Below are 10575 nucleotides of genomic sequence, written 5' to 3'. Positions count from 1 at the left end.
ACCTCTCAGTTTCTGTATAACAAGCCATAATACCCAAAAGTAGAGAGAGATTATGGGGAATCATATCTGCCATGGAGGCAGGGGGAGGGTGAGAAAGGGGGAGGTTACCGGGGATATTGGTGGTGGGGAATGTGCACTGGTGGAGGGACGGGTGTTTAATCATTGTGTGATTGTAACCCAAACATGAAAGCTTGTAACTATCTCACGGTGATTCAATAAAAAAATTTTTTTAAAAGTACCAATCTATAGATGCAAACAAAAAAAGTGTTTTCCTCTGGGGATAACATGTGGACCTCAAGGGTATTGTGCTAAGTGAAATAAATCAAATACACAAAGACAAATACTGTGTCATCTCACTCATAGAAAGAGAGAAATGATTGGTTATGAGAAGGGAATTGGATTGGGGATGGGTAAAATGAAAGGGTAACAAAGGACAAAAGTATAGTGGAAATTAAACTTCTGGTAGGGGCAACAAAATGTTTTCTATCTTATTAAAGATATAAATTTATGATGTTATATTCATGAAACTTGTACGTTACAAGTCAATGTTACCAGTATAAAATTTTTAATTAAAAAATATGGCATTTTTTCTTGGTGTGAACTCTAACAGCATTTCCTCATGAATTGACTGAAATTAAGTTTTCACTATACAGTCATAATACTGCTCTGTCTCTCACAGAGTTACTTTGTTAATGTCAGAATTATCCATGAGAAGCATTATTAATGTGTTTTTGTTTTGGGAGTTTATACTCAGCAATAGGGCATTTGCCTTGCACGCAGCCAACATGGCCAACCCGAGTTCGATTCCTCTGCCCCTCTCGGAGAGCCCGGCAAGCTACTGAGAGTATCTCGCCCACACGGCAGAGCCTGGCAAGCTACCCGTGACGTATTCGATATGCCAAACACAGTAACAACAAAGTCTCCAATGGAGACGTTACTGGGCCCGCTCGAGCAAATCGACGAACAACGGGAGGGCCTTTACCTTACCTTTACCTTATACTCAGTAATGCTCAGGGCTTACTCTTGGTTCTATGTTCAGAGATGACTCATGGGTCTGTGCTCAGGGATCACTCCTGATGGACTCAGGGAACCACATATGGTTCAGAGCTTCAAGCCCAGCCCAGACACATGCAAATCAAATGCCCTCGCAGTTGTACTATCTCTCTGCCCCCCTCTGTGAGAATGATTCTTATCCACACAGTGATGAGCACTGCTCACCTGAGTCCAGGGGACTACCTGAGTTTAAACGCAGCTCCCACTTGGTAACTGTGACTTGGCGCTAGCACAGACTTCTGTTTCCTCACTGTAAACATGAACTGGAGGAAACCTAGGTAGCCTCAGAACAATACTGATACTTACCTAGGTGATACTTCAGAAATGTTAGCACTGGATCGGTGTGGCAAGGATTCTTTTTTCTCTAAATTAATTTTCCCCTCTGATTATGTGTGAATTTTGAGGATGCTGAAGAATGGATAAGATCTACTCTCCACCTTTTGGAGGCATCACAGTAGTGCGAAGGGGGAAGGGGGACTCAGATAAACAAGTGGATAAAATGTAGTGAAAGTACTGAGAGAGAGTGCACAGTGGATGAGGCACTTGCCTTGCACACAGCCTACTGGAGTCTGATTCCTCCATCCCATTTCTCCAGGCACCAAGAACTGTCCCTCAGTGCAGATCCAGGGGTAATCCCTGAGCACCACTGGCGTGACCTCCAAATCAAAATTACTTAAAAATAAATAACATGTAGTCAAACAAGGGCACATATTCTTCTGTAGTCCCATACCGTGTCCTTTTCCTCTGCTCTCCTGAGATTCTTCTGTCAAAATAATCTTGTATTGACAACGATTTCGCTTAAGCATCAGCCATAGCTGGGTCCAACGAAACTAAGACGACTGGTTCTACTCTCACTGCCAAGGGCCCTCATAGAGCTTACCCTCAGCGTCTGCATCTTTCAGCAAGCTCCTCATCACCGACCAAACCACAGCAACACTATTAAATATCGCACTGCATGTCTTCACCCCACATGACACACAGCTACTGGAATTTTAAACGAGCTTTCTCAGTCTTGGGTGCCACCAATTCCATCTCTCTACTCGCCCTTTTCCCTATATTCGGTCAGCTGAGCTCTGCCACAGCTTGTGGCTATTCACAACACTTCCTGTTGGGAAACGTTCAATGACTCCCCATAGCAGAGGCCACAGTTCTTAGACCTCACAGAGAAAATTGCTCTCTCCACATCCTTCCATTTCCCTCGCTTCTGCTCTTGATGCTGCTGTCTCAGGTGTCCTGACCCCTCCCTATCCATCCATAGGCCATCTTTCTCATCCTTTCAGGCCCAACAAAAGCGCTACAGGACACATAAAGTAATGTACCCCGATGAATGAATCACACAGGACATATTACATCTGGATTTCTATATACTTAATAGATATAGATGAGCTAATGTTTTGGAATGGATTAAAAATAGTGAAGTACCGGTCATTTCCAAGCATTTAGACTATCAGTTAATATATTGGTCTTATACCATGTCTCCTGTAGTTTTATTCAGGTGAAACGCTTGTGAGCCCTGTCGTCATCAGCTTTGCCTGGCATCGTGCCCAAAAAGTAAAGATTCCAAAAGTACATGTAGAAGTCAAGGTAGTTGTTAGACATGGATGATAATATATTTTTTGAGCTCCCTGAAGTCGTGGCCTCAATCCTTGCCTCATTTTCTTAGGGCCTGACAAGGATAACTCTTGTCACGCAGGACTGTCTTCTCCGATCAGGAAAGCAGCATCTCCCACGATTCCATCAGAGCGCTCCTCTCTCTGCCTATGAACAATTACCTAAGCTAAATGGAAAACTTCTACCCCCAGGGTTGTCCTTTCTTTAGTCAGCAAGCATGTCAAATGCTATGAGACCATTCAGGACGCTCATTCCATCTTAAGGATGTGATTGGCCCTGGGAGTATGAAAATAGCAAAGCAAAACGAATTTCAAGGGTCTTTGTTCTCTGAGTTGGGTTTCAAATGTTTTTCCTGGAGAATTATCTCTTTAGTTGTTTAGAGTTTCATATATATTTCCTGTATTTGACCATTCTAAAATATTTTGAACATGTTAAGTCATAGAAAAATTTTTCCTAAGTTAAAATTTCATAAAGGATATAAATTTCAGTATGCATATGAAGTATTCCTTTTATATATAATTACTATCATTTTTTAAATGCAGTCAATAAAACAAACAAAACAAAACAAAACAAACACTGTCCTCACGTTGTTCATCAATTTGCTCGAGCGGGCCCAGTAACATCTCCATTGTGAGACTTCTTGTTACTGTGTTTGGCATACTGAATACTCTCGATAGCTTGCCAGGCTCTCTGAGAGAGGCAGAGGAATCGAATCTGGCTCGGCCAGGCTGGCTGCATGCAAGGCAAATGCCCTGCCACTGTGCTATTAAAACAGTATTAATATTCATAAGCAGTAATTAAAAGTTATCCAAAAAAGTTCTTGTTTTCTTTGAGGGCCACACCCAAAGATGTTTAGTGGTTATTCCTGGCTCTGCACTCAGGAATTACTCCTGGTGGTGCTTTGGGACTGTATGGTACACAAGGATCAAACCCAGGTCAGCCACACGCAAGACAAATGCCCTACCCACTGTATTATTGCTCCAGTCCCGAAATCTCTTGAAATTTGAAATTTTTTAACCTTTTCTTTTTACCTTTAAATTCATATTTTCACAATAATTTCTTCCTTGGTTTTATACATTTATATGAAGTCTAAATCTGAGAGCAAAAATTTCAGTTCAGTGTCCAGAAACTGATACTTACATGTCTGACTAATAAAGCAACCAATAAACCAGGTTACACCTTTTTCAGAAAATTTTGCTTTGAGTTTTTCAATTAGAAAATGTATTAACATTGCAAGAATATTATAAAGCTTTTTATAACTTATCACGTAACTCAAAATAGATTATGAAAAGTTATTAACTTTAAAATAATACATATATAAAATAGAAATATAGATAAAATAGAAATAAAATATCCATTTTCAAAAACTATAAAAGGAATATCAGTCCGTATGTTAAGTTCCAGTAACATGTTCACAATAAATAAATGCATAACTTCTAAAATAATGATGACATCACATTGATGGTGGGATTAGTGCGGGAACATTGAATGTCTCAAATAAGTGTAGTATAAGCAACTTGATAAATCACAGTGTTATAATATAAAATCAAAAAGAAAAAGGAAAAATGTGTTCCTCTTGTCAAAGGATAAAAAGTGACACAATGGAACAAACACAATCCAACTATAGTTTATCCACAAGAGAAACATTAAACTCAAAGATATAAGCAAGTTGGAAGTAAATGTATAGAAAGATACATACCATACAAACAATATTCAAAGGAGTTGGAGCAGCTACAATAGTATCAGCAAATATAAACTTAACGTTAAAACATGTTACCAGAGACCTTTTCAAAGAGACATAACAATAAAAGGGTCAACCTATTAGGAGGACAAGATAATTATTAACATAACACACCTACCTTCCAAAGATGTCTCTAAAAAACATGAAGTAAATTAAGAGAAAATAGAGAACATAATAATTAGGAAATTTAATAACCCACTTTCAATAACAAAAAAAAAAAACGGACAGAAAATAAGGAAATAGAGCACTTGAAAAACAGCACAAACCAATTAAATGCTAATTACCTATATATAGAACACTTTACTCAGCAGTACCAGAATATATGTATATATACATTTTAGGTGGACATGGAATAGTTTTCAAAGACACAGCATACACTCAGAGGCCAGAAAACAAACCATACCACATTTAAAGCATCTAAATCAAACAAAATTTGTTTTTAAGATATAGTGAAATGAAATAAAAGAACTACAACAAAAGAAAGTTTGAGAAATTCACACATGTGTAAAAATTAAACACAACACAAATAACAGATGGGACCAGGTAGACCTCACATGGCAAATTCCAAATAGTTTGAGATAAATAGAAACAAAACCCCTACATGCCAAACTAACGAAAAGCAATTAAAGTTAGGGGAATTACAGCTATAAAGTTGCCTGTACTTCCACGAATCACCAAGATCTCAAATGAGTCATTAAATTCCTTTAAGCAGTTAGCAAAAACCTGGTTGGATATGGAGAGCATCATGCTGAATGGCGTTGGTCAGAAACAGAGGGACAGACGTGGAAAGATCTAACTCTCTCATATGTGGGGTACAAAGAAACACAGAAAGAAAGTAACAGTGGAGAAAGCCCACAGGAGATAGAACTAGTCTACAGAACCGGGATTACCTGGGGTGGGAGGGGGACTTGTGGGCCAGGAAGGGGAAGGAATGGGGGGGTTGGCACAAAAACAGTGGAAGGACACAAAGCAAACAACAAGAAACCCTATCATTGGCATAATTGTAAATCACAGTGCCTCAAATAAAAAAAATTTAAAAATATATAAATGAAAACAATAACAAAAGAAGCTGTCACGGTCATTGTCCTCCTGTTGTTCATCGATTTGCTCGAGCGGGCCCAGTAACATTGTGAGAGTTGTTGTTTTTGGCATATCGAATATGCCACTGGGAGCTTGGCAGGCTCTGCCGCGCAGTGCGGGCCAGATACTCTCCGAAGCTTGCTGGGCAGGGGTGAGGAAAACGCCAGACCTGCTCTGCTATTGCTCCAGCCCAACAAAAGAAGCTAGCAAAAGTAAAACAAACCAAAGCAAACAGGATGAATAAAATCAAGGTTAGGAGCACAAATAATTTGAAAGACAGTAACAATAATGCTAAACATCACTGAAGTCAAATGTTGTTTGAAAAAAAATCAACAAAGTTAACCTTTAGGGAGGCTAACCAGGAAAACAAAATGAAAGGACTCGACTACTAGAATTAGAAAAGGGCACCTCAGTTTCAACCTCAGGGCAATCAGCACAGTAAGGAATTCCTATGAACAATCATTACAGGTTCTAATTAGGTACCTTTGGTAAAGTGGGCAACTTTCCACAAAGGCACAAACAAGTCAAACTGAAATGAGAAAAACTAGAAGATAGAAATTCTCATACCAAGAAAGGGACTGAATTAGCATTTTAAATTTTTTTCACAGAGAAAAGTCCAGGTCCAGAAGGCCTCACTGGTGAATTCTCTCAAATTTTTAAAGAATACTGATCCTTAACTTGCTCTCACAGAAAACTGCAAGAGAAAGAAGCAATTACCAACAACTCACTTTAGAAAACCAGTTTTTCCTTGCTACCAAAACAAGATAAAGAATACTAAGTAGAGAAAAAAAGAAAAAAATAGCACTACAAAGTGATATTCCCCATGAATATAGATGCAAATATGTATATAATTATAAACCATGACCAATCCATGACCAATAGGGATTTCTCCCAGAAAATCTAAGATTGGTTAAACAGCTGAAAAATCAATGTAATACATTATATTAATAAAGTAAGCCAAAGGACCCATGATCATTTTCATAGCTGAAAAAAGCAGTGATGACTACATTGATTATCTGATGAAATGTTACTTTGCATATATTTAGTTAAAGTGGTTAATTTTATCCCCCCTGCCCTGTCCCTTTGTTAGATGTGGCATCCCAAAAGTCTTGCATATATGTAGCTCGCAGCTGTGGCTGATGGCATTTTTCTTTGGACTGCAAAGTCCCTGTTATCAGAGGACAAAACATAATGGTTAACAGGCCTCGGTTAATGCACCCCACCCTGTGAGATTCTGGACTGTACTGGAATTCTACTCAGCCCTATTTACCCCACTGGTCTTCCTTGGGGATTAAGCAGGTATTGAATATGTTAAATATTTACCTTTCAGAATTCCTTTCTTCTCCTTTAAACTTAGGAAGAACATAGCCTCTCATTTATCATTAGGATGCATCATTTTTTTTCCATTACACCTAAGGCCATTTTATTCCTGTTAATACCATCTATGTTTTCCATCTCTTTCCGCATATTTTGGTACTTTTTGTTTTCGCTTTTATCATCTGCTTCGAGGACGAATGCTCTGTTCTTGCTGACTGTTCTGTTCATGCTTCATCTAAAGCTGCAAGGTGCATGGCTGATTTTTGTTTTTAAATATGTTCTGTGTCAAATATAGAAGATTGCCCACGTAAAATGGTGCTACTAATCTTCACAATGATGCATACATTGCAGGTGAAGACTGTTATTCCTTTCACTCCTAAAATGAGGAAAGGAAGGTACCCCAAGTTTACTTGCTAAGTCCTGCTGTACCAAGGAGGCAGAGACAGAATGTCAGAGCTCTAACTCCACAGTTTCTCCGGCCAGTGAAGCCCACCTCTCTTCCCTACACTCAGATGAACGTGCATCAAGCAACTTGGGTTTAAAGAAGGTCTTATATTCATGTTTATGACTCAAATTCTTATGAAAATTTTCTAGTATTTTTTCTAACAAACTTGTATTTTTTGGCTGAAAATTGAGGTCTATTTTTCTTAATATTCCTAATGGAAACTGTTCTACAAATAATACAACTCATGCTTAAAAATGATTAGCTTGGGGAGCAGGGAGTGGGAGGGAGGCAGAGAAATAGTGCAGCAGGTGCAGAGCTTGCCTTGCAAGTGGCCAAGTTGGGTTTGATCCCTGGCATCCCATATGGCCTCCTGAGCCCACTGGGAGTGATCCCTGTGAGCACTGCCAGGTATGGCCCCAAACCAAAACCAAAAACAATGGATTTGGTACGAGATAATATGATGTCCTTCATGGAGCATCAAGCAAGAGGTAGATAATATTGGGACCGGAGTGATAGTACAGTGGATAAGGCATTTGCCTTACATGCGGCCTTCCTGGGTTTGATACCTGATATCCCATATGGTTCCCTGAGCACCACCGGGAGTAATTCCTGAGTGCAGATCCAGGAGTAACCACTGAGCATCACTAGGTGTGAGTCAAAAATAAAAAAAAAGAAGACAGTACAGTACAGTACAGTACAGTACAGTACTTGAAAGCAGTGAGGATGGTGCCTTCAACTAGTCATAGCTCAAGTACCCACTTTTCCTGGGAATGATTTTTTTATCCATCATCTTTATACTTACTTTAGCCTGGTACCAAAAAAACTGCTGGCATTGTCTGCTTCCAAATAAGTATCATGATTTTTCCTCCCCGCCCCCATACATGGTCTCCAAAATAAACATCTACAACTTGGGTTCAATAAATTTAAGACTTTAAGACTCTTATAAAATCAAATTTAATAAGTATCATACTCTTTATCTAAACATTTAATATTTAGTCAAAATACACCTTCTCATTTTATCTGCCTAGAATAATCTACCAATTCAAGGCCTTAGCTTTCTAAATTGTGAAAAATAAAGAATTAAATAAAATATATATACCCAGGCCTCATTTTCTAATAGGTGCTAAGTGAATAAGCTCATTTGAATTCAAGAAATCCAGAAAAATTGAACTCAGAAAATTGAATTCAGAAAAAATCAGAATTCAAAAATTCTGAATTTTTCACAGCATTTTGAAAATAAGAAGCTTGCATTGGAGGTTATTTGCTGCCCATTATTGCCTTTTGTTCGGGTGTTTCTGAGTACGCAGGGCTTTTTTATTCCATTCCTTGTCCATTAGGAGAAGATGTAGCCCTTTTTCTAAGGCATATTTGGTGCCTTTGTTTTGCTCAGATTTGCTATAATATGTCAGAGGAAGCTGCTAATGGGGGGAATAGAGAAATGAGGTTGTGGGGGCATTAGACTCAAGCAATGGGGGACGGAGAAACGAGGCTGTTGGACCCATCACCAGCAGCTGAAAACCTCCAGAACTCAACCACCACCATGCTCACAGCCACTCTCCACATTTTCAGGCTGAGCCTCACCCAGGAGTGAACCTATTCCTGGACCACCACGTAACAACTCATACCTCATACCACGCATACTCCAAGAGTACCGCACCACATTTGATGGGGTTCAAAGTAGGAGGCAATCAATCTTAGAGGGAAATATTTTTTACAGATATATAGCTATAGCTATAGCTACAGATATAGATATATAAGCACACAAGACTCAACCTAAAACAACATGCTAGTGATCTCTTATAGAAGGGCTTAATGGTCCCTGGGTGAAATACAACAGTCTTCACACTCTTTCTTCTAAGGAAACTTTTTTGTAGCATTTTCAGCATTTTTTTCATAACAATACAAATTATATTATTTAGCTTCTGCTTTGAGGCAGGGGTTGGGGTTTGGTATGAAAACGTGTGAAATATGATGGTGGGAAGGTGTAATGGTGGTGGGATTGGTGTTTGAATATTGAATGTAATCAAATATTGTAAACTACTTTATAAAATAAAATAAATAACTTTTAAAAAGAAAAGAAATGAGGCTGTTGGGGGCATTAGACCCAAGTAATTGAGCCAACCTGAAACAAATTGTGTTTCTGGACTTTGGTTTTCCAAGTGTCAGTTGCGCTTCCTGAATTCACAAAGTATATTATGAAAGGCAGAGGAGGGAATGCCTGGAAATCCCGTTTCAATCTCAAACTATAATGCTTTCTTCTGCCTCCTGCTGCATCTGCCTGACCTCAAGCTTCCACATACACTTTGAGGTTCCACCCATGACCAGCCCAACAGAGCCATGTTATGCCACGCAGGACTCCAACTTCATAGGTCAGCCTCACCAGAAAGCCTCACTGCTCACGACTCTGTCTAGACGATGAGGGCCAGGAACGATGCTAGGTAAGCTTGACTCAAGCACATATGTACAGCCTCTGTGACCATGCAAAGAATCATGTCTGGGGCTTTTGTTTTGGGTCATGATTGTACATGCCTCACATCTGCCATGGTCAGCCTATAGTCTGGCACACACTGGACACTAATGGATCCATGAAGGAATCTACAAAACCCCAGAGAGCAAAGGAACAAAGAAGATGTGGCCACTGGCTTGGAAGATGTAAAATCTAATCAAACTCACTTGGCCTAATGATGGAAGTCAAGCGGCAAAGACATCTGTCCACGTGGGTCACCAGTGGAAGAATATCATGGCAGGAGTTACTGGACAGGTCCAAGGCTTCTTGCCTCGGTGGGGTACAGTGGTAGAAGACCACTCTATATGATGCCACTGAGTGACATCGTCTGTAAGGTGACATGGCAGTAGAGTAGAATATTCTAGATATTTTTCTTTGTTAATGAGTTTCTCTGTGGATGGAGGTGGTAACCATGAGCATGGAGCTGTTAAATCCAGGACTTCCAAAATGAGAAAAAGAAATACTGAAAAATGAGGTTTAGTGTCTCTTAATCCCAAAGCCTATGGTTTTCTTGAAAACAGCACATACCCTTTGAAGCATACGTTGGAAGATCTTCCTCCTCTTCTTCCTCCCTCAGCCTCCCTCTCTGGCTTCTTGCCTGCCTTCTTCCTTCTCCTGCCTCTCTTTCAGCTTCCATTCCTACAGCATTTGCTGGGCATGACTGGTCAATAAATATTTACTGGGCACTATATTCCAGGTACTGCGGTAGGCAAGGGGGACAGACGAATAAAGGACAACCGTGATCCACAGCAACTGGTAGTCAGAGGGTCAAGTTAGTCTAAGGGCCTAAGGGGCAGACAGTTGTTGTTCAAGTGACAAATG

This window comes from Sorex fumeus, unplaced genomic scaffold (genome assembly GCF_029834395.1).
Source record: "Sorex fumeus unplaced genomic scaffold, SorFum_2.1 ptg000157l, whole genome shotgun sequence".
In the NCBI taxonomy this organism is placed as follows: domain Eukaryota; kingdom Metazoa; phylum Chordata; class Mammalia; order Eulipotyphla; family Soricidae; genus Sorex; species Sorex fumeus.
This window is presented reverse-complemented; position numbering follows the sequence as displayed.